Source organism: Eurosta solidaginis, chromosome 4, assembly GCF_040869045.1.
Source record: "Eurosta solidaginis isolate ZX-2024a chromosome 4, ASM4086904v1, whole genome shotgun sequence".
In the NCBI taxonomy this organism is placed as follows: domain Eukaryota; kingdom Metazoa; phylum Arthropoda; class Insecta; order Diptera; family Tephritidae; genus Eurosta; species Eurosta solidaginis.
This window is the reverse complement of record NC_090322.1, coordinates 230,855,531-230,878,268: the sequence shown is the minus strand read 5'-3', so window position 1 is coordinate 230,878,268 and position 22,738 is coordinate 230,855,531. Positions and strand designations below refer to the sequence as shown.

Genomic DNA, 22,738 nt, shown 5'->3' with positions numbered 1-22,738 from the left:
AAAACGCGGAAAATTGAAAAAAAAATCGAATTTACGATTTTCGAAAAAAATTTTTGCGATTCGCTTGCATAGTTTCAGTTTGATTAAATTCATGGAAGTTTTTCTCTTAAATCATTAATGAAAATTAAAAATTATGAGTTTGGAGTTGCATTGTATATTTGTGGACACATTTTGGGACTGTTTCGGTACAGATTCCTAAACATTTTGGGATGACTTCAAAAACACTACAACATTATTAAACTAGATCTTTAGAAACTATTTCTACGAAATTTCGGGGAAGTTTTACGATCAACTTTGACAAATTTTCCAAATCATTTCTTGCGGGACTAATAATTTTTAACAATTTAAAGATCACTTCGAGATAAGTTGAGGTAACATTTCGTGACAGCTTCAGCATCATTTCGAAACCATTCCCGTTTTTACTGAACTTTTTTCTAAAAATGTTTAAGCTAATTATCGAAGTCATCTATGTGAATCGAATCTGCACAATATTGCTATGAAATGACGCCAGGGGTCGTATTATATAGATACAAATTATTTTCATTTGGACTGGCATTAACTGTGAAATACGTGAAGTTCAAAATGATGATATCAAAAATAGCAACACGACCGCATTAAACGCCACCGACATACGAATAAATGACTAACTGCGTCAAGAACCTCACCATTGAACAGTTATCATGGCGCTAAAACTATCAAAGGTACGACCTTCCTGCCAGCCTAAAAAGGTAGACTGCAAACTAAGTGAGGGTCGGAAGGGGGGGGGGGGGGGGTGAGGGGAATGTCCCCTATCCCCCATAAATCCACGCCTGCAAAGGGTGTAGTTCTATCCCCACTTTTACATATCGAAGCTGCCTTCCGCCCCAGAATGAGTTACCATTGTGTCCTACGCCGATAATTGCACGAGAATGGCAACAGGTTCCGACACATCAATTGATGATAATTAATAACTATATCCGAAGTCTTTCCAGTCCAAATTTCGAACCATAACAGCCAAGGCATCGGCGACCTTATTTCCAACGTTGTACGGAGCAAATATCGACCATATTGGACATCCACGTCGTTGTCATTAAGCAACCGACTATCTAATACCTAAAAAAATACTGGGTGTGACGTTTGATCAGAACCTAGCAATATGGTCATCCAGCATTAAAGGAACAAACTAAATTAAGCTTCAGGCCTGTCAAAAAACAATTCCCTCGGAACTGCTAAGGGATGTTTTCTTATTTCTGCAGAACATCATCCACGGAGTGGGGCAATAATACTATATGTAAAGAAATGAAAAGCTGAATAAACAAATTATGTAAGACACCAAGAAACCTGGGCATTCCAACAGACATCTGATTGAAGTTGTGTCGCGTTTCAGGAACTTAATAAGTCATATCCTTAAGCAGTATGAGGAAATTCGCTACTTGAGAAGTCCGCCGTATGAAAAAAGGAGCATAAAAAATGCTAGAGACATCCACAAAAGTCGTCAGATTACTATACCAACAAAAATAATGCGAACATCATTCTGACAGACAAGTACCCTAAACTCGCAGTTGAAAAAAGCAACCTCCACATGAAGACGCGCGTGACTCTAGCTCAACTTCGATTTATATACTGTAATAAATTATACTCGTACTCATCCAGAATCAACTTTGACATATCAAGTTTATGCCTTGCTCGTGACGTGTTTCCACATGACACAAAACATCTTTTCAATTTCAATATGGAACTAGCGCCTTTAACGCCCTTTACTTTTTAGTGCAATCCTGTTGAAACCGTAAGTTTTCCCGGACTCCCATAAGAGGATAGTGATGACAATTTTTGAGTATTTTCACCAGTTGGATGGGGCGAAACATTGTCACAAAAGCAACGACAGCGCAATTGCTCAAGCAACAATTAGGACAAAACCGATTTTAACGATTTTAAAACAAATGTTTGATGGTCGGTGTTTATTATTAGTTTTTTTTGCAATTTTTTAGTTATTAAAAATATTAATCTTTAAACTTTAGCTTGACCCTGTGTAATGAACAAAATTTTGTACTTGAAATTTAAGTAACTTTCCGATAAACTACAAACTTGGAATATAGCTCAGAACCCGATGACAATGCATAAACAAGAAAAAAACGATAGGTGGCGCATGGAACGAAATATTTCAAAAAATCATATTTGTGGTCCGATTGGGCTCAAATTTGGAAAACATAATACATACACGAATAGAAAGCGACCTATGAAAAAACCGCCGCTAGTTGGCGCAAGGATCGAGATATTCAAAAAATCGTATATGTACTCCGATTAGGCTCATATTTGGAACACATATTACATATATGAATAGAACTCGGCATATGAAAAAAAATCGCCGCCAGTTGGCGCAAGGATCGATATATTCAAAAAAGTCGTACTTGGGGTCCGATTTGGCTCATATTTGGAAAACACATATTAATGACATACAGAAATAGAAACCGCTTTAGTAAAAAAGTTTTCACGCTAGGTGTCGCAAAAATTTGAGATATTCAAAAAACTCGTGCTGGTCTGTTTGATTTGGCTCATTGAACAAATATTACACACAGTCCGGTAGAGGTGACATCAAAATACTTTGGAGCACATTAGTTCAAATTTTGTTGGTGAAATTTTAGTAAAATGAAATAATAAAAAAAAAAATTTCATGTTAAACGGTTTTTATTGAAAATAATAATTACATTAAGTAATAATAATACTAAAAGATAGAAAACAATTAGGTAGGTCCTAGGTACTAGTCATCACATTCCTCATCAATGTAGGGCGTTGATCAGACAAATAAATAAAAGCGTTGGGCTCGTGAAATTTCTAAAAACGTGAGGCGTAGCATAACCTGGTTAATATTCACTTGGTCTTACTTATACGGTTGACTATCAATCTGAATTTGAAGCGATCCACGCTTTTATTTATTTGTCTGATCACCGCCCTATATTGATGAGGATTGTGATGACTAGTATCTAGGACCTACCTAATTATTTTCTATCTTTTAGTATTATTATTACTTAATGTAAATATTGTTTTCAATAAAACTGTTTAACTAAAAATTTGTTTAAATTATTTTATTTGTATTAAAGTGCATGTTTGAAATAGGTAACAATTAGAGTTAAATAAACCAATTTTATATTAAAGCTTTCCCCTAGAAATTTCAGTGTCGAAATCAGTTGTTCCAATATGCGATGTTCTGGGGATAACCCGACCTCAGGGTGATATATTCATATAAATATGTATGTAGAATCAAAGTTAGAAGCTTAAAAAAGTTTCACATATTTTTGCGAAATATTTCCTGCCTACTTTCTCTAAACCGCTAAAAAAAATGTTTAATTTCGCTAAGATGCTTGAGAAAAATCAAATACTGGAAATCGTTCACTCGAGGACACTCTATTACAAAAGAATTCCATAAAAATACCGTTAACTCGTATATAGCAATAAAAACAAGTAAGGACGCGACTGTCTTCGGCTGTGCCGAAGACTTCATACCTTTCATGTATGGGGCTGAACAATAATCTTATCCCGTTCGTAATCTCCGAATAATCTGATGTATAAGATAAGAAATATATAGTGAACAGATGTACATACCTAAACGCGCCTTTTAAGATAAATATAAAATAAAAAATGGCAAAAAAACCCCTTATCTGAACGATCGGTTGTATTGGATATAGACAGTATATAGCTCCGATCAAAGTGATTTTTTCAGGATATCACGTTTATACTTTCTAAATTGCGACAGGAATGACCAAAGTCATCTTATCTGAACGACCGGTTGTATGGGAGATATATGTTATAGTGGTCCGATCCTGCCGGATCTGACAAATGTCTAATATAATACAAAAATACATCCTTGTGATTGAGATATCTCAAAATTTGAGGGACTAGTTTGCGTTCAAACAGACAGACGGACGGACAGATGGGCGGACGGACAGACGGACATGGCTATATCAACTCAGTTCGTCGCCCTGATCAATTCGGTATACTTAATGGTGAGTCTATCTTCTATATTTCTCAACGTTACAAACATCGGACCAAAGTTTATATACCATTTCATGTTCATGAAAGGTATAAAAATACTCTCAACAAAACGGTCCTCAAGATCAGCATCAGCATCATCACACAATCGTCAATAAAATGCAAATTTTTCCAAAGGCACCAATAAAATGAGTTCGTGTTCTTTTTTCTCTATTCCTATTCACTCAATACATATTAATGAGAGCTCTTCAAATATTTCTAAGGTATTTCTTTGCTAAAGTCATTGGTTGCTTTGCACTGTTTCAAGTGTCATTAAGCATAGTGCTGGTTGGCATTTAAGCAAGTGATTTACTGTTAAACTACGTGTAAAAGGATGTTGTAGTATATACACTCAGAAAAGCACACTAACCTATCATGAGGAGGACATCTCCAAAAAAATTCTTTTATTGATGAAAGCTTCAATTAAATGCATAAGACTTTCTAATTTTTGTATAAAGGTTTTCATAAATTTGAGGAAAAATATTTCTTACATTCTTTATTTATTATACGCATCTACGAGTTAGCTCAGTGAATTAGAGTACTCGACTGTGAAGTAGAGCTACTCGACTAGAAATCCACTACAGCGGCAGTTACACAAATAAATTTGCATGGTTATTTTTTGTTTTTTTATAAAATTGACTCGAAAACAAAGACAGGTAAAAGAAATGTTTAAGCTAGCAAAGACCGCGGAAAGCGAAGCGTGTCGGGACGAGTACAGGGATCTACTGAGGGTCTACAAGCGTGAAATTTCCAGGGCGAAGAGAACCTCATGGAAAAGTTTCTGTAGGGACATAGAATGCTCCAGCGAAACAGCACGGTTGAGAAAATTCCTAGCAAGGGGCAACATAGTCCATGCACTAATAAAGAAAGAGAACGGCGAGTGGTCACGTAATAGTGCGGACTCTCTTGAATTGCTTCTCGATGCACATTTCCAATCGGGATATGGTTTAGAAGAGTCAGCAGAGAGCACTCACACTTTGATCATGGAGCGGGTAGTGCCAGGCTTGGTGACCGATACCAAGGTCGAATGGGCAGTGAAGACGTTTTCTAAGTTTATATCGCCGGGCCCAGATGGTATATTCCCGGCCATGCTACAAGTTTCAAGTAAAGCGGTCGTCGAATGGCTTAAAATACTATTCGACGGGTGCATAAGACTGTATCATGTACCGCACTCTTGGAGAACTGCTCGTGTAGCTTTCCTACCAAAGGCGAGGAAGATCTGTCACGTGTATGCCAAAAACTATAGACCCATTACCTTAACATCATTTCTGCTCAAAACCTTTGAGAGGCTGATAGATGTGTACATAAAGTCCAACGGGGATGAAAAGCTGCTCTCCACAACACAACATCAGTACATCAAAGGCAAGTCGGTAGACACGGCTTTGCATAGGGTGGTAATAGCATAGAGAAAGCCCTGGAATATAAGGAATATGCTCTAGGAGTCTTCTTAGACATTGCCGGGGCTTTAAATAATGTTTCTAAATGGGCGATTATGGATGGTCTTAATTACATTAAAGGACATCCAGCCTTAAAAAGATGGATCGACTGCATGTTAAATTTTAGGAAGATTACATCATAATGGGGATTGTATGAGGCCACGAAATCAGAGGACAGCGAAGGGCCACAGAGAGGGGTGCTATTACCTCTGCTGTGGACGCTTGTCATCAACCAACTGCTCAGGCTATTGGATGAGGGACCCGTAAAACTTACGGCTTACGCAGATGACATCACCATTGTAATAAGTGGAAAGTGCCTTCCAACGATTAGATCTTTGATGGATCGGGCGCTTCCGGATATTCATACCTGGGCATTAAATGTCGGGTTGAACATCAATGCGGAAAAGACGGATCTGGCCTCGTTTACAAAGAGGTACAAGGTCCCAAATTGGATCAGGCCTAAGTTGGGGGGTGACCCTACAGGAGAAACCTTGCACAAAATATCTAGGAATCATCCTAGACAGTAAGCTGTCATGGAAGCTCAACGTGGAGGAGAGGGTGAAGAAGGCTTCAACGGCACTTTATGCATGTAAAAGAATGCTGGGTGTACGTGGGGCTTATCGCCCTCTCTTTCTCATTGGGTTTTTATAGCAATTGTAAGCCCTATGCTATACTATGGAGTTCTTGTTTGATGGAAGGCCACAAAAAAAGCAACCTACCTCATAAAATTAGAGGGGGTATGCAGACTATAAATGCTTACCATTACGGGAGCCCTGAAAACAACCCCAACAGCTGCACTGTATGCCATTCTGCACATTCCACCTGTAGACCTGTTAGCAAAGAACATAGCGTTAACAACTGCAATCAGGCTCGGTGCCTCGGGGGAGCTTGAGCGCCGACGATTCGGTCAAAGTAGTATAGCGTCATCAATCACAAGACGAACAAACTACCTGATTCCCTATCTGCGCTACGCGGGCGATCTTAAGGCCACAATAGAGGTGGACAGTTGGCGCAAGTGTGCTCAAATGGCGGACGAGGCGATACATGTGTACACAGATGGTTCCAAGGTAGTGGAAGGAGTAGGGTCTGCGGTATACTGTGCTGATCCGGAAATAAACAGATCCTACAGGCTGCCGGATTACTGTAGCGTTTTCCAAGCGGAAATAATAGCCATAACCAAAGCAGTAGTAACCCTGGAAGAAAATAGCCCAAACTGCAATCGTGCTAACTTTTATATTGACAGTCAAGCAGCAATTAAGGCAATAATCTCGCATAGCACAGCATTTAAATGCGTGTTACAGTTTAAGCAGTCCCTCGAGAGAATCGGGATAGGGAGAAGCATACATCTATATTGGGTCCCAGGGCATATGGGAATAGATGGGAATGAAAAAGCAGATGAACTAGCTAAAAAGGGCGCATTCCTTCAAGCTTGCTACGTAGACGTCCCAATTAGACTGGGCGAGATTAACCGAAGGAGAGAAGTGCACATGATCGACCAAGCAGGAAAGGCGTGGGTTCAAGCGCGGGGCTGTAAAGTGTCGAAAATTATGTGTAGGTCTTATATCCTTAGACTAACAAAGTTGATTCTATCATTAAAAAGAGAGGACGGTAGTCTCATGACGGGTATTCTGACTGGACACTGCCTTCTGGCGTCACATGCCTTTAAATTAGGCTTGGTCAGTTATAGCAGATGTAGGAAGTTCGGCTGGAGGAGGAAACGATCTAGCACGGTCTGTGCTCGTGCTATGCGCTTGCCAGGCTAAGACTCCAGCTATTAGGTGTGATACAGGTGTCAGGTCTAGAAGCAGCAAGTGGCTTAAGTCCTAGGAAGATTCTAGTATTTGCCAATAGGACGGATTTATTTTATAACATAGGTCCTGGTTTTTGATAGGGTTTTTCAGTTTGGTCGTTAAAAAAAACTTCTGGTAAAACTACGGACTTATTCAGTCTATGAGAGGTCCTCATGGACCGGCCAGTTCAACCTAACCTAACCTAGCTCCAAAATTATTTCAATAACCAAGAAAGAGATTTTGAATTTTTGTCCAGGGCCCGCATCTTGTGTTACGATTCGTATCGGAATCCATTCTTCACTCAATTTACAAATATGAAACAGGCAAATTATTTATACAAATTATGATAAATTATTAATCCATTTAGTACGTGAAGTCTCTAGTTCACATATGTCGTTATTCGGACTAACGATTTTAGCGCTATACTGATTTAATATTTGAGTGAAAACTTGATATCGATACGAATCGTAACACACGATGCGGGCCCAGATTTAAAAATGAATAAATGTAAGGTGCGATAACCCCCAAACAGGTTTTAGGTCGAGCTTCTCTTCTAATTTGCGTCGTGCTCCTCTAAATTTTTCCTACAAATTAGTGGGACGGGAACTACATGTTTTATGCCCACACCGAACGGCATCTGCAAGGCAGATGAGTATTCATTGAGAAGCTTTTCGTAGCATAAATGCACTCGGAGTGCTTGCAAAATCGCTACCGAGGGCCTATCCCGTTTAGAAAAACTTTCCTTTAATCTAAAGTTTCTTAAATTTTGATGTTGCTTTGTCCGGGGCGTGAGCCCAGGATCTTCCACTACCACCGTCCAGATTTAGGGAGGGTTTTTTATGGCGAAATATTATTTGGTAAATTTTCTCGTTTTTTGGAATTGTTTTTTTTTTTAAGTGCATGAATGTTGTTTGTCGTCCATGCCAGAGAGTTCATAGTTAACAAGTTTGCAGAAAAGTTAAAGGAAATTTTTTGATAACGGTGAGCACATTTTTCATAGATATTTTATATTTCTTCGATTTCTTGATTTGTAGTTACTTTCTGAAAGAAGTGTGAACTATTTGCTATGGGAAAATAATTTGGTTTGTGCGAAGATAATGACGTAGGCAGGACACGACATTGCAGTTGTCATAAGTGAGAAGTGTGCTCCAACAATTAGCTCTTTGATGGATTGAACGCTTCTGGACATACATACATGGTCATCTTATGCCAGGGTAAACGCCAAAGTGGAGATAGGAAGTGGTGTTGCTTACTAAGAGGTATAAGGTCCCGAATTGGGTCAGGCCTAAGCTAGGATGGGTGACCCTGCAGGAAAAAAACATTGCAATAAATATCATGAAATTATTGCAGAAAATAATTTGTCGTTGAAGCTCAACGTGGAGGAGAGAGTGAGGTCGGCCTTGACGGCACCTTGGGCAAGTAAAAGGATGCTGAAGTGTACGTAAGATCTTTCTGCCTATTTCACTCGTTTGGTTTTTACAACGATAGAAAAGCCAATACTGAAAAGAGCGCAGACGGCTTCATTTTATACCATTCTGCACGTTCCAGTAGATCTGCTGGCAAAAAACAAAGCGTTAACAACTCCAGCGAGGCAGCTTGAGCCAAGATCATACGGCCATATTAGTATAACGTCGATAACTACAGAGCAAACAGACTACCGAACTCCGTACCTGTGCTACGAATTAGCTCTTAGAGCCATAATAGAGGCGGAAGGTTGACGAAATGGTGCCTTGGTGGTTCAAACTAATGAAGGGAGTAGTGTATGCTGTATACTGTGCTGATCCGAAAATAAACAGATCCTACAAGCTGTACGATAAGTATAGTATTTTCCAGGCAGACAAAACTCATGGATAAATTTCTGCCAAAAGTTTATTTCATTCTGTACCTAAAAAAAATTACGTATAGCGTAATACGTACCATACGCAGCTATTTAAAAACACTAAACAAATTTTCTATTTCAATCCGTTTGGATATACAAAGTATTGCAACATTTATATGCAACCGATACAGAATCAATTTGGCTGATGTATGCATAATCATAAAGGGATGGAAGGTAAGAGAGGGCCGGTGAGTTAGCAAAGGAGGGTGCAGCTGTTGATGAATCAACGGTAGACGTCCAAATCTGTTTACTAACTGGACACTGCCTTCTGGCGTTACATGCTTATAAGTCAGGCCTTGTCAGTAACAGCAAGTGCAGGAAGTGTGAGCTGCAGGAAGAAACGGTTGAGCACGTTCTGTGTTCATGTCCTGCGCTCGCCAGGTCAAGGCTTCTGCTACTAGGAGTCTCACAGTTACCAGATCTCGAATCAAAGCTAATTCCTAAATAACTTTAAATATTCGCCAAGAGGACGGAGTTATTCTATAACGTAAGTGCTGTTACCTAATTGTAGGTTTTCCTACTTTGGTAGAACTATGGACACACCTGTGAGGTCTTTATAGACCAGCCAGTTCAACCTAACCTTACATATGCATAATCATTTGTACATAAGTATTATTTTATTTGAATTCATTACTTTTTTTTACACTGCACCCATAATTTATCGGTTTTCAAGTTTTAAATAATTGTGAGTAGAAATTCAAGTTCAAGCCATTAAGGAAATTGAAGTGCCAATGTAACCGCAATTCTATTTTACATATGCTTGGGTTCAAATGAACTTTTACTAGAAAATCCAATGCGGTTTAATGCATTTGCTTAATTAATTGATTTGGCTGAATTTAAAAATTTTAAATAGCGAACATTTCAACAATATTTGGTTTACACACTCAGGGAAATTCCTTGGCTGCCGTGTTTATTTCCCACTTGATATCGACGTATTTTATGTAATACATATCTATTTGGAATGAGTATATTTTATGGAATCTTATTTGTATCTTATAAGAGGTCAGTTCGAACACCATCAGTCAACAACATTTCGAGCTGAAACTGAGAAAGCCTCATTTGAAAATAAGTTTTATTTAAGAAACGTCATATGGAAATGAGAAAAGTTTCTTGTAAATAAGGAAGCGCTATTTGGAAATAAGATTTGTCAATTGCAGAATAATCAATACCAAATGCAAAAGGTGACTAAGATGGAGGTCGAAACATTAGAGAGGCCAGCTTTGTCTTGCAAACGGTGTAGGGATTGCACAGAAACATAGATTTCACGAACTGAAAAGAACAAAAAATTTATATGGGGTATTCCATCCCATTTCGACCAATTTTGAACCCGATCCCTTTAGAATTGGCTGAAAGTTTTTCTTCTTTTTCTAGCATACGAAATACGTTTTTCAGAATTTTTTCAAATTTTTTCATCCAACTCAAAAAAAGTTATGAATTTAAAAAAAAACACGGTTTTTGTTTTCAAAATGCTATAAATTTTTCAAAAATTTACCGTTTGGGATTATTTTTTTTTTAAATTTGTTTTTAAATGTACTTTTCCGAAAAAATACAAAAAAATTTTTAGTTTTTTTTTTTTAATTTTTCAGTTTTTCGAGATTTTTGAATTTCGCCATTTTTTTTTTTTTTCTCATAAAAAACCTCAAACAATTCTGCAATCATCCCCACTAATCTCGGAGTGGGCCGATTTTTTTTTTATTTTTTTTATCAATTTTATTTATATAACAAAAAAATGTAAGGAAATGATTTTTAAGTATTCTTTTCTTTATATATTATGGTAATCTACGATTAAAATGACTCGCTTTCGCTTACTTCGTTATTTTAATCGTAGATTACCATAATATATAAAGAAAATAATACTTAAAATTCATTTTCTTACATTTTTTTGGTATATAAATAAAATTGATAAAAAAAATTTTTTGAATTTTTTTGAAAAATTTTTTTTTCAATTAAATAAAAAAAATATAAAAAAAATCGGCCCACTCGGGGATTATTGCAGAAGTGATTAAAGATTTTTATGAGAAAAAAAAAAATGGCGAAATTCAAAAAATCTCGAAAAACTGAAAAATTAAAAAAAAAACTTAAAAATTTGTTTATGTTTTTTCCGAAAAGTACATTTAAAGACAAATTAAAAACAAGTAAGGAAGGTTAAGTTCGGGTGTAACCGTACATTACATACTCAGTTGAGAGCTATGGTGAAAACATAAGGGAAAATATCCATGTAGGAAAATGAACCGAGGGAAACCCTGGAATGTGTTTGTATGACATGTGTATCAAATGAAAGGAATTAAAGAGTATTTTATGAGGGAGTGGGCCATAGTTTTATAGGTGGACGCCATTTAGGGATATAGCCATAAAGGTGGATCAGGGTTGACTCTAGAATGCGTTTTTACGATATGGGTGTCAAATGAAAGCTATTAATGAGTATTTTAAAAGGGAGTAATCCTTAGTTCCATAGGTGGACGCCGTTTCGAGATTTCGCCATAAAGGTGGACCAGGGGTGACCCAAGAATTTGTTTGTACAATATGGGTATCAAAAGAAAGGTGTTAATGAGTATTTTAAAAGGGAGTAATCCTTAGTTCCATAGGTGGACGCCGTTTCGAGATATCGCCATAAAGGTGGACCAGGGGTGACCCTAGAATTGGTTTGTACAATATGGGTATTAAAAGAAAGGTGTTAGTGAGTATTTTAAAAGGGAGTGATGCTTAGTTCCACAGGTGGACGCCGTTTCGAGATACCGCCATAAAAGTAGACCAGGTGTGACCCTAGAATTTTGTTTGTACAATATGGGTATCAAAAGAAAGGTGTTAATGAGTATTTTAAAAGGGAGTGATGCTTAGTTCCACAGGTGGACGCCGTTTCGAGATATCGCCACAAAGCTGGACCAGGGGTGACCCTAGAATTTGTTTGTACAATATGGGTATCAAAAGAAAGGTGCTAATGAGTATTTTAAAAGGGAGTAATCCTTAGTTCCACAGGTGGACGCCGTTTCGAGATATCGCCATAAAGGTGGACCAGGGGTGACTCTAGAATGCGTTTGTACGATGTGGGTGTCAAACGAAAGCTATTAATGAGTATTTTAGAAGGGAGTGATGCTTAATTCCACAGGTGGACGCCGTTTCGAGATATCGCCATAAAGGTGGACCAGGTGTGATCCTAGAATTTGCTTGTACAATATGGGTATCAAAAGAAAGGTGTTAATGAGTATTTTAAAAGGGAGTAATCCTTAGTTCGACAGGTGGACGCCGTTTCGAGATATCGCCATAAAGGTGGACCAGGAGTGACTCTAGAATGCGTTTGTACGATATAGGTGTCAAATGAAAGCTATTAATGAGTATTTTAGAAGGGAGTGATGCTTAGTTCCACAGGTGGACGCCGTTTCGAGATATCGCCACAAAGGTGGACCAGGTGTGACCCTAGAATGCGTTTGTAAAATATGGATATCAAACGAAAGATGTTAATGAGTATTTTAAAAGGGAGTAATCCTTAGGTCCATAGGTGGACGCCGTTTCGAGATATCGCCATAAAGGTGGACCAGGGGTGACCCTAGAATTTGTTTGTATAATACGGGTATCTAAAGAAAGGTGTTAATGAGTATTTTAAAAGGGAGTGATGCTTAGTTCCACAGGTGGACGCCGTAAAGGTGGACCAGGTGTTACCCTAGAATTTGTTTGTACGATATGGGTATCAAATTGAAGGTATTAATGAGGGTTTTAAAAGGGAGTGGTGGTAGTTGTATAGGTGGTCGCCTTTTCGAGATATGGCCATAAAGGTGGACCAGGGGTGACTCTAGAATGCGTTTGTACGATATGGGTATCAAATGAAAGGTGATAATGAGTATTTTAAAAGGAAGTAATCCCTAGTTCCATAGGTGGACGCCGTTTCGAGATTTCGCCATAAAGGTGGACCAGGGGTGACCCTAGAATTTGGTTGTACAATATGGGTATCAAAAGAAAGGTGTTAATGGGTATTTTAAAAGGGAGTGATGCTTAGTTCCAAAGGTGGACGCCGTTTCGAGATATCGCCATAAAGGTGGACCAGGTGTGACCCTAGAATTTGTTTGTACGATATGGGCATCAAACGAAACTTTTTCATTTTCTTCTACTTAATATGGTAGGTGTCACAACCATTTTATAAAGTTTTTTCTAAAGTTATATTTCGCGTCAATAAACCAATCCAATTACCTCACCATGTTTCATCCCTTTTTTCGTATTTAGTATAGAATTATGGCATTTTTTTCATTTTTCGTAATTTTCGATATAGAAAAAGTGGGCGTGGTCATTGTCGGATTTCGTTCATTTTTCATACTAAGATAAAGAGAGTGCAAGTAAGTACGTGAACTAAGTTCATTAAAGATATGTCGATTTTTGCTCAAGTTATCGTGTTAACGGCCATGCGGAAGGACAGACGAAAGACTGTGTATAAAAACTGGGCGTGGCATCAACAGATTTCGCCCGTTTTTACAGAAAACAGTTAACATCATAATATCTATGCCCCTACCAAATTTCAAAAGGATTGGTAAATTTTTGTTCGACTTATGGCGATAAAAGTATCCTAGACAAATTAAATGAAAAAGGGGGGAGCCACACCCATTTTGAAATTTTCTTTTATTTTTGTATTTTGTTGCACCATATCATTACTGGAGTTGAATGTTGACATAATTTACTTATATACTGTAAAGATATTAAATTTTTTGTTAAAATTTTACTTAAAAAAAAAATTTTTTTAAAGTGGGCGTGGTCCTTCTCCGATTTTGCTAATTTGTATTAGGCATACTTATAGTAATAGGAGTAACGTCATGCCAAATCTCATCATGATATCTTCAACGACTGACAAATTACAGCTTGCAAAATTTTAAAATTACCTTCTTTTAAAAGTGGGCGGTGCCACGCCTATTGTCCAAAATTTTACTAATTTTCTATTCTACGTCATAAATTCAACTCATCTACCAAGTTTCGTCGCTTTATCTGTCTTTGGTAATGAATTATCGCACTTTTTCGGTTTTTCGAAATTTTCGATATCGAAAAAGTGGGCGTGGTTATAGTCCGATATCGTTCATTTTAAATAGCGATCTGAGATGTGTGCTCAGGAATTTACATACCAAATTTCATCAAGATACCTCAAAATTTACTCAAGTTATCGTGTTAAAGGACGGACGGACGGACGGACGGACATGGCTCAATCAAATTTTTTTTCGATCCTGATTATTTTGATATATGGAAGTCTATATCTATCTCGATTCCTTTATATATGTACAACCAACCGTTATCCAATCAAACTTAATATACTCTGTGAGCTCTGCTCAACTGAGTATAAAAAAAAGATCCCAAACCGTCAATTTTTGAAAAAGTTATAGCATTTTGAAAACGAAAACGGTGTTTTTTTTAAAAATTCATAACTTTTTTTGAGTTGGATGAAAAAATTTGAAAACATTCTGAAAAACGTTTTTCGTAAGCTAGAAAAAGAAGAAAAACTTTCAGCCAATTCTAAAGGGGTCGGGTTCAAAATTGGTCGAAATTGGATGGAATACCCCATATGTATTTTCGTGCAACGAATGCTATACAATGAAAATCAACTCTGCTTCAACAGTACTCCTTTCATTCCTGTCATCTCGCTCACGAAAAGATTAAAGAATTGTTTTTTATATTCTTTCATCATATTTTGTTATCTAGTGGACCAATTTTTGTGTGCTTTGTACTGACACATGTTATATCTTCACAATGGGGTGCAATTCGTGTAGTTTACAAGAAAAAGTGAGTCCCCCTATTGGTTCGATATTAGTTTTTGCAGTGGGATCAATCAACCGATATAGAGATTTGTTTAGTATGGACGGAAACATCCCCTGCTGCGTCAATTATCAGTCTCGCCAGCCAAAGCTGATATTTATAAAGGGAAACATTGTCATCTGGCAAATAAACAGACGTTGTGTAGTAAGCATGGGCTCCTGAATTAAACAAAATTTATTTTAATGAAATAATAAATTTTTTCGTTCGACAGAGGCCATTTGCTCCAATTTGCAAAAAAATTGATAAAGAGTAAGTCAACCTTTTTCTCTTCAACGTTGAATATATAAACAAAAAACTGTGAGGCGCGATAGCCTCCGGAGAGAGATTATATTCCAATTTACGTTTATTATTTACACGCTACCACCACGGCGGCCACCAGTGTTGAAAATAATCAAATTAAAAAGTATGCTCAATAAATTGATATTGCACGTAACCAAATCGCTCGATCACGTAAGAAACAAATCAAGGTCAAAAAAAGGTGAGAATAACAGGTGAAGCAGCCAAGGGATCGGTGATAAGTTCCGACCTTTGGTATGCCTCGTATGATAGCGTCCATCACTTAAACAGTGAAGAAAGAACTTTTCCTGTCGTGGCTGCCGTTATTACAGCACGTAACTGAGAGCTGGCGTAGCTTAAATTAAACCAAGTAATGCGCAGTGTAAATAAATGGATGTATTATCATGGACTTCAGCTTGCAACAGCGAAAACTGACCAAAATCGAACTCCTACCAAAATATATACAATGATTGGGGAACAGCAAGTACAAACACGCGACTCTTAAAAGTACGTTTAGGTGAGGTTAAATAGCAAGCTTACCTTTTCAGAACACTTTCAAGGAGCCTGCGGAGAAATTACCTAAGTCGATTAGAAAGCTGCTGCATCTGCTTCGGATGCTTTAAGTTCCGCCACTACCAAGCAATTATTTCCTCGGTCAAACATAGAAGCGCACTGCGAAATACCTCAGCTTGCCATGCATTTTTGGCAGATGCATTTCTTGTTGCTGCGAGAACCCTACCGATACACCTTTCTCCTGAGGAGAGGAAATCAATTTATTTCCCCCGTTTATAAGTATGCAGCTATGCTGCTGCTGTACAGGTGCAAAAATAATCTATCCGACACTGCCAAAAGCAGTATAGCTGCAGTGCTACAGGCAACTGTCCCAGGGAACTGATTCGCGAGCTGAAGCCATGACTGGATCAGCTACATGGAGAGATTGATCTATACCTGACACATTTTTTTGCTAGCCACTGCTACTTCCGGGAATATCGCCACAGAATGGATAAGGCTGAAAATACGGACTGATTATATTGCGGGCTTTTAGACGAGGCACGCCACAACTTTTTCGACCGTGACCTGTTCGCACATCAATGGAGAAGGGTGGTCGTATTACTACATGATTTATACCCGAGCAATATCATACATAAAAACATATTCTCCTCGCAAAACGGACCCCTTTCACTTTTTCTAGGCAATTAATGACGCATCTGAAGATCAGAAACAGCTACAAAGCTATGCCAAATTCAATTATATAACAACATGCTTCACTTCGGTACACTGTTGCACAGGCAATCAGTGAAAATAATAATAACTTGGCACGATATACCTCGTAGAAATTTGGGCCGAACTTCTCCGCCAACTTGCTGTACGCTTCTGATTATTTTCTCTTAAAATTGTCAGTCCTTACAAGTTGTATGCCAACTCCGAAAGTCATCTGCAGGCCAATGTTTGCCAAACAACTGTCTTCCAGTTTTCAAATAAACATTTTCATCAAAGTGGTTTTATTGTCTTTCCCGGAACTTGAACCTAGGACGCTGGATATCGAAGGGGAACCCACTAACTCCATGCTACGGTGTCAGCCAATCTGAGATGCTTTGTAGCATATGTTGTCAATTTTATATGTCAGTCATGCAGACGCAATAACAAAAAAATTCAATTTTCCATTCACACAAATTGACATAGACAACACTTTGTGCTGTTCAAACCAACCATGATTGAGATGTAGTTACAAGTAAGATTTATAAACCTGCATAATCTCAAAAAATATGCTTGTGTTTATGTCTAAACACTGCAAGTAACATCAAAATATGACTCAACATACAAAATATGAATCAACGAACACGTCTGTTCCAAAGGCCATTTGTTTTGTGTTTAATTTAGGTGTGAAGAGCGAGCTTTTGCCAATAAGTGGGAAAATGAAAAGCGGAAATGATGTTCATATACCATCAAGTGTGTGGGGCTTTGTTTGTTTGTGAAGAGTTCTTTGATTCCAACAAGTTAAAGTAAGATGCATTGCAAAATCGGTGCAGACAAGGCATATCTTTAACTTTTACATTTAGAGGAGTGCTGAAGTTAACTTAAAATAAAATAAAATAAATAAAATAAAATAAAATAAAATAAAATAAAATAAATTAAAATAAAATTAAATAATATAAAATAAAAGAAAACAAAATAAAATAAAGTAAAATAAAATAAAATAAAATAAAATAAAATAAAACAAAATAAAATAACGTAAAATAAAATAAAATAAAATAAAATAAAGTAAAATAAAATAAAATAAAATAAAATAATATAAAATAAAAGAAAACAAAATAAAGTAAAATTAAATAAAACAAGTAAAGGTGTCCAAGTTCGGGTGTAACCGAACATTATATACTTATCAGCGTGATCTTCAATTGTACATTTCATTTCAGATAAATTACTTTTCTACATAACATGTGGCACCGCCCGTTTAAAAGAAAAATGTTTCTCTATTTCCTCTTACAGTAAAACTTGATAAGTGAAATGTCATTGATTCAAAACTATTTTTTGCTAAGTTATAGCTTATTATTCTAGTCTACGAACCTTTTACATTTGTTTTATATCTAAGTTGCCGTGGTATTTAACCGATTCCGCCCATTTTTACTAGAAATATTTTCTGCTATAAGGAAAATATGTGTACACAATTTCATTGCGATATGTTAATTTTTCTTCTAGTTAAGACTCCAGAAACACAGAAAATTGCTTAGTCATAAAAGGGGCGGTGCCACACCCATTTTCAAAAATTTTAGTGTTTTCCAATTTAATGTTATAATTCAATTTAGAAAGTAAAATTCTATTGATACAAAGCTCTTTTTTGCTAAGATATAGCTTACTATTTTCGTCTACGACCTTTTTAAAAATCTTTTATATAAAAGTGGGCGTGGCCTTTAACTTTAAATAATAAGGTTTTATGTGTTTTTCAAAATGTTATATATATATAAAGTGAGCGTCGTTATCATGCGATTTCGCTCGTTTTCCATACCAATCTATTCTGGGGCCAGATAAGCTCGTGTACCAAATTTGGTGAAGATATCTCAATATTTACTCAAGTTATCGTTTTATCGGACGGACGGACGAACAGACATGGCTCAATCAATTTTTTTTTCGATACTGATGATTTTGATATATATATCTATCCCGATTCCTTTATACCTGTACAGCCAACCGTTATTCAATCAATCACCACGAATCACTTATTTCAACAATACATGACGTAAGCGTAAATATTTGAAAAAATTTGGAGCTTCTAGCCGTAAAAAAGGGAGGAGAAAGATATACTATATATATCACCGATCTCTATGATTTTTTCGGACAATAATATATGCTATATACGCAAGCATTTCGTGAAATTTGAGGGTTCTAGCTGTTAAAATGGGCCAGAAATTACGAAAAGTTTATCTGAACAATCGATTGTATGAGATATATACTATATATAATACCGAAGTATAAAATTTTTTCATACAACAATTAATGCTCTTTACGTAAGCATTCAGTGGAAGTTGAAGCTTCTAGCTGTTAAAATGGGGCAGAAATTACGAAAATTTCTTATCTGAAACTCGGTTGTATGAGATATATACTATATACATATATTACCGATCTATAAAATTTTTTCAGACAACAACTAATGCTCTATACGTAAGCATTCGGTGAAATTTGAAGACTGAACTGTTAAAATGGGGCAGTAATTACGAAAACTTCTTATCTGAACAAACGGTTGTGGGGGATATATGCTATATATACGACCGATCTCATTCATTTTTTGAGACAATAATATGTGCGATTTACGAAAGCATATGATGAAGTTTAAAGCTTCAATCTAAAAGATTGAGGAAGATATGACAAAAATCCTCTTTTCTGAAAAATCGGTTATATGGGGAATATATGCCGGCCGGTTCCGCCAAATGTTTATTCGGACACCTTAATATACCCGCTCACCAAATTTTATCAAGATATCACAAAAATTGAGGGAGTAGTTTGCTTACAAACAGACAGACGGACATGGCTAAATCAACTCAGCTCTTCGTCTTGCTCATTTCGATATGCTTATTGGTAGGTCTATCTATTTTCCTTTAAGGACTTACAATTTTGGGATTCGTGATGAAGTTAATATACCATTTCATTTTCATTAAAGGTATAAAAATATATAAACAAATGTATGTGAAATCATTTACATATCTAAGTAAATATATACATGCATATGTAATTCGCCCGATTACTACCGCTTTATGACACATTAAAAATTATATTCTCACATGCGCAATGACAACAAAGTAAGCATACCAGAAGTTCCTTGAATGAAATTACCATATTAATAATATTCGTAAAAATTTCTCTTTCTTGGCAGCTTGCGAAGAAAGTTGGAGAAAGCATACAATTCAATCTCCTGGTAATCAGTAAGCATTTATTATTTTCCCCATAAAAAATGAATTTATTAAGAAATACATATTAGTGTACGCCTTATGACTAGCACTGATTGCATGAATGCCTTTCTTCTGCAAGAAAATTACTTAAAGAGAAGTCTTAGATACGTTTTAATTTCCTTAACCTTACAGGTCAATTTGCAGTGAAAGTTAAGATGAATTTGAATAATTGACTCTTGAAAAAATTTGAATGAGTGTGTTAATATAAATGTTACAATTACTTCAATCGGATTGCACAACAAAAAAATAATACAAATTGACTTTATTTTTCATAATGAGATATTTCCTCTTCCATCCTTAAATGCTTAGCTTTAAAACCTATTGCTCCCATCTTACAGGAAAAAAGAAAACAATCTGAGAGCTGCAGTCATTTTAAACGGCCACTTATACCACACAAGCCGTCTAATTTCTATAATCTAGCGTCAATATCCAACGAGTGTATTTGCGAATTTAGGTACTGCTGAAAACCATAGGATTTACAATATTTTTTGTAATATTATTTGGAAAACAAACAAAAAGATTTTTCGATGAGCCAACTCTGCAGCAGGCTACATATAATTGGCCATGGGTCAAACATGAGTTGGTAAGAGTGACTCCTACTACAGCTAATGACTGTCCTTGGGGTTTATTGATAGACATTGCGAAAGGCAACCTAATAGGGAATTGGAGGCGTTTAAAATTGAAAGGCATATCTCTCGGTATTAATGGAATCCTTGGTATGAAAACTTTGTTGTTTTCGAAATTTCCCGATAAAATCATTGCTTCAATAACATTCGGTAAAAGTTCTGTGATGATAAGCCTTGTCCCTTTACATAAGCGCGGAGGATCCAAATTCCCAAGCATAATTATTATGGATCAATCAATGAGGAAGAATTCCTGATGGCTCCAAGGAGTTAAGAAACTCAACCGTATAGTGCACAGCTTGCGATTCTTCCACGACTGTGTCAATGGATTGCTAAGTTGTCTGGTTTGTTTGAATTTTATATAGCTATAGAAGGTGTACTCTGCAGCTAAACTTTAGCTGTTAAAATACCCCCGTTTTTACGGCAGCCATAGTTCTGAAAATTCCCATTCCCAAATTCCACATTTTACTGGAGGTGTTAGGACTTAACGTCATATAGCTCCATAACAATTTTCATTATTGTACCATTACTAAATCCAGAGATTCCTTTTGTATGGGAGCTGCCACGCCCCCTTCTCCCTCACCCCACATTTTCTTGGCGGTGTTAGGGATTGCCCTCATATAACTCATTACTGAATTTCAATGTTTTATCGTGAATACCTTCAGTGCTATGAAGTACCAAAGATTCCATTTGTAGGTGCCACGCCCCTTTTATGTATTGAAATTATTTTTACCCTATGACCATCCTTGGAAGGTTTCTAGTGGTTGGTGCAAATTTAGTTATGATCGGTCAATCCGTTTAGGACGAAAGCCGATCTATACCTACATACATACATAATTTGTTTTATATATATTGTAACGGATATTAGCAACACTAAGGGGTACTACCATCTCTAAGCCGATGCTAAGCAGTGACGTGAATGCACATCAGTAATTCAATTATTATACCTACACATATGTACGTACACGCAGCAGAGAAGCAACGTACCAACACATGCAGATATCCTATCTGATATATGCAATTATAATTGTGGAAATGTCGCTCACAAACACACACGCATATGACAGCTATACACGTATATCTGAAGTTATAATTATAACAGATAACCAACTAGTAGGTTCTAGAACAGAAGTGCCTAGAAGATGCAATGAAGAAATCAAAGAGTATAAAAGCCCTCAACAATAGAGGCGCTACAATCAGTTTTGATTAAGCACGCAATCTGTCGGGCAATAGTATAGTTATTTATTGTGAAGTACTTTAATAAAGGCTATTTTGTATCATTAAATATTGGAGTTATTTATTCAATAGTTTAGTGATTCGAAGCTTAGTAGAAGATTTGAAATAAGCGGAATTGCTGTAAATTCGTTACAATTGGTGTCAGAAGAGGAACTGTTGAATAAATTCCGAAGATTTTGAATACAACTTGGACATGGCAAAGTTCAGTGAATTGAAGATCCAGCAACTGAGGAAGGAGTTGGAGAGCCGTGGATTGAATACAAGCGGCATTAAACTCGAACTTCAGGCACGACTACGAGAGGCAATGGAAGCAGAAGGAATTAACGTGGAAGAGTATGTTTCCTCTTGATGGCGAGGAGACAACAAAAATTGAAGAGAAAAATGAAACATCGCAGACAGTTACCAGCACAGACTTGAACGTGATATTGGCTGCAATATCTGCTCAAACGTCGACAGTAACATCGAAGATTGAAGCACAAGAAACACGCGTTTCAGAAATGTCGACGCAGATAATATCCAAGATGGAAACTTAACTTGAAGAACAGAAGATATATATGACATCTCAGTTGGCTGAGCAGTGAAAGCACAAGAAACGCGTATTTCAGAAATGTCGACACAGATTACATCCAAGATGGAAGCACAAGAGAAGCGCTTATCATTGCAGGTGGCACATATGTCTTTGCAGTTAGAAGCACAGAATACAAAAATTGTACAGCTCGAGGACAAAATGGATGCCGAGATAGATGCTTTCAGAGGTCGTGTACAGGAGTTGCCAATAAATCGTCCAACAATTTCAGCGAGTAATCGAAAGGTAAAAACCCCATATTTTGACGGCTCTGTTCCTTTCCAGGTGTTTAAGATTCAGTTTGAGAAGACCGCAGCAGTCAACAACTGGAGTGCTGAAGATAAAGTTGCTGCACTATTCGTGGCATTGAAAGGATCTACTGCTGAAATCCTACAGAATATTTCCAAGGGAGAGCGGAAAAACTACGGAACATTGATGAGCGCTCTAGAGAGGCGATACAGAAGTGAACACAGGAAGCAGATACACCAAATAGAGTTGCAAAACCGCTACCAAAAAGATAATGAGACTTTGCAGCAGTTTGCGTCAGATGTCGAAGCTGAAGGAGATGAGCAAATCTCCAAGTCCATTCACTCGTTAAACTAAACCGCAAGGGGCGACAGCTGGCTCCCTCAATTGAATTCCCCATAATCTCTATCTCGCAAATTGGAAGAAGGTCAAATGATCTTACTGTCGGGGGACTAG

General features: G+C 37.0%; 1 protein-coding gene across 1 annotated transcript in view; it reads left to right on the top strand.

The window, feature by feature from the left end:
- LOC137251064 (GTPase-activating Rap/Ran-GAP domain-like protein 3) overlaps window positions 1-22,738 on the top strand; it is a 346,592-nt gene that overhangs the window by 731 nt on the left and 323,123 nt on the right. The gene's annotated exons all lie outside the window — the stretch shown is intronic.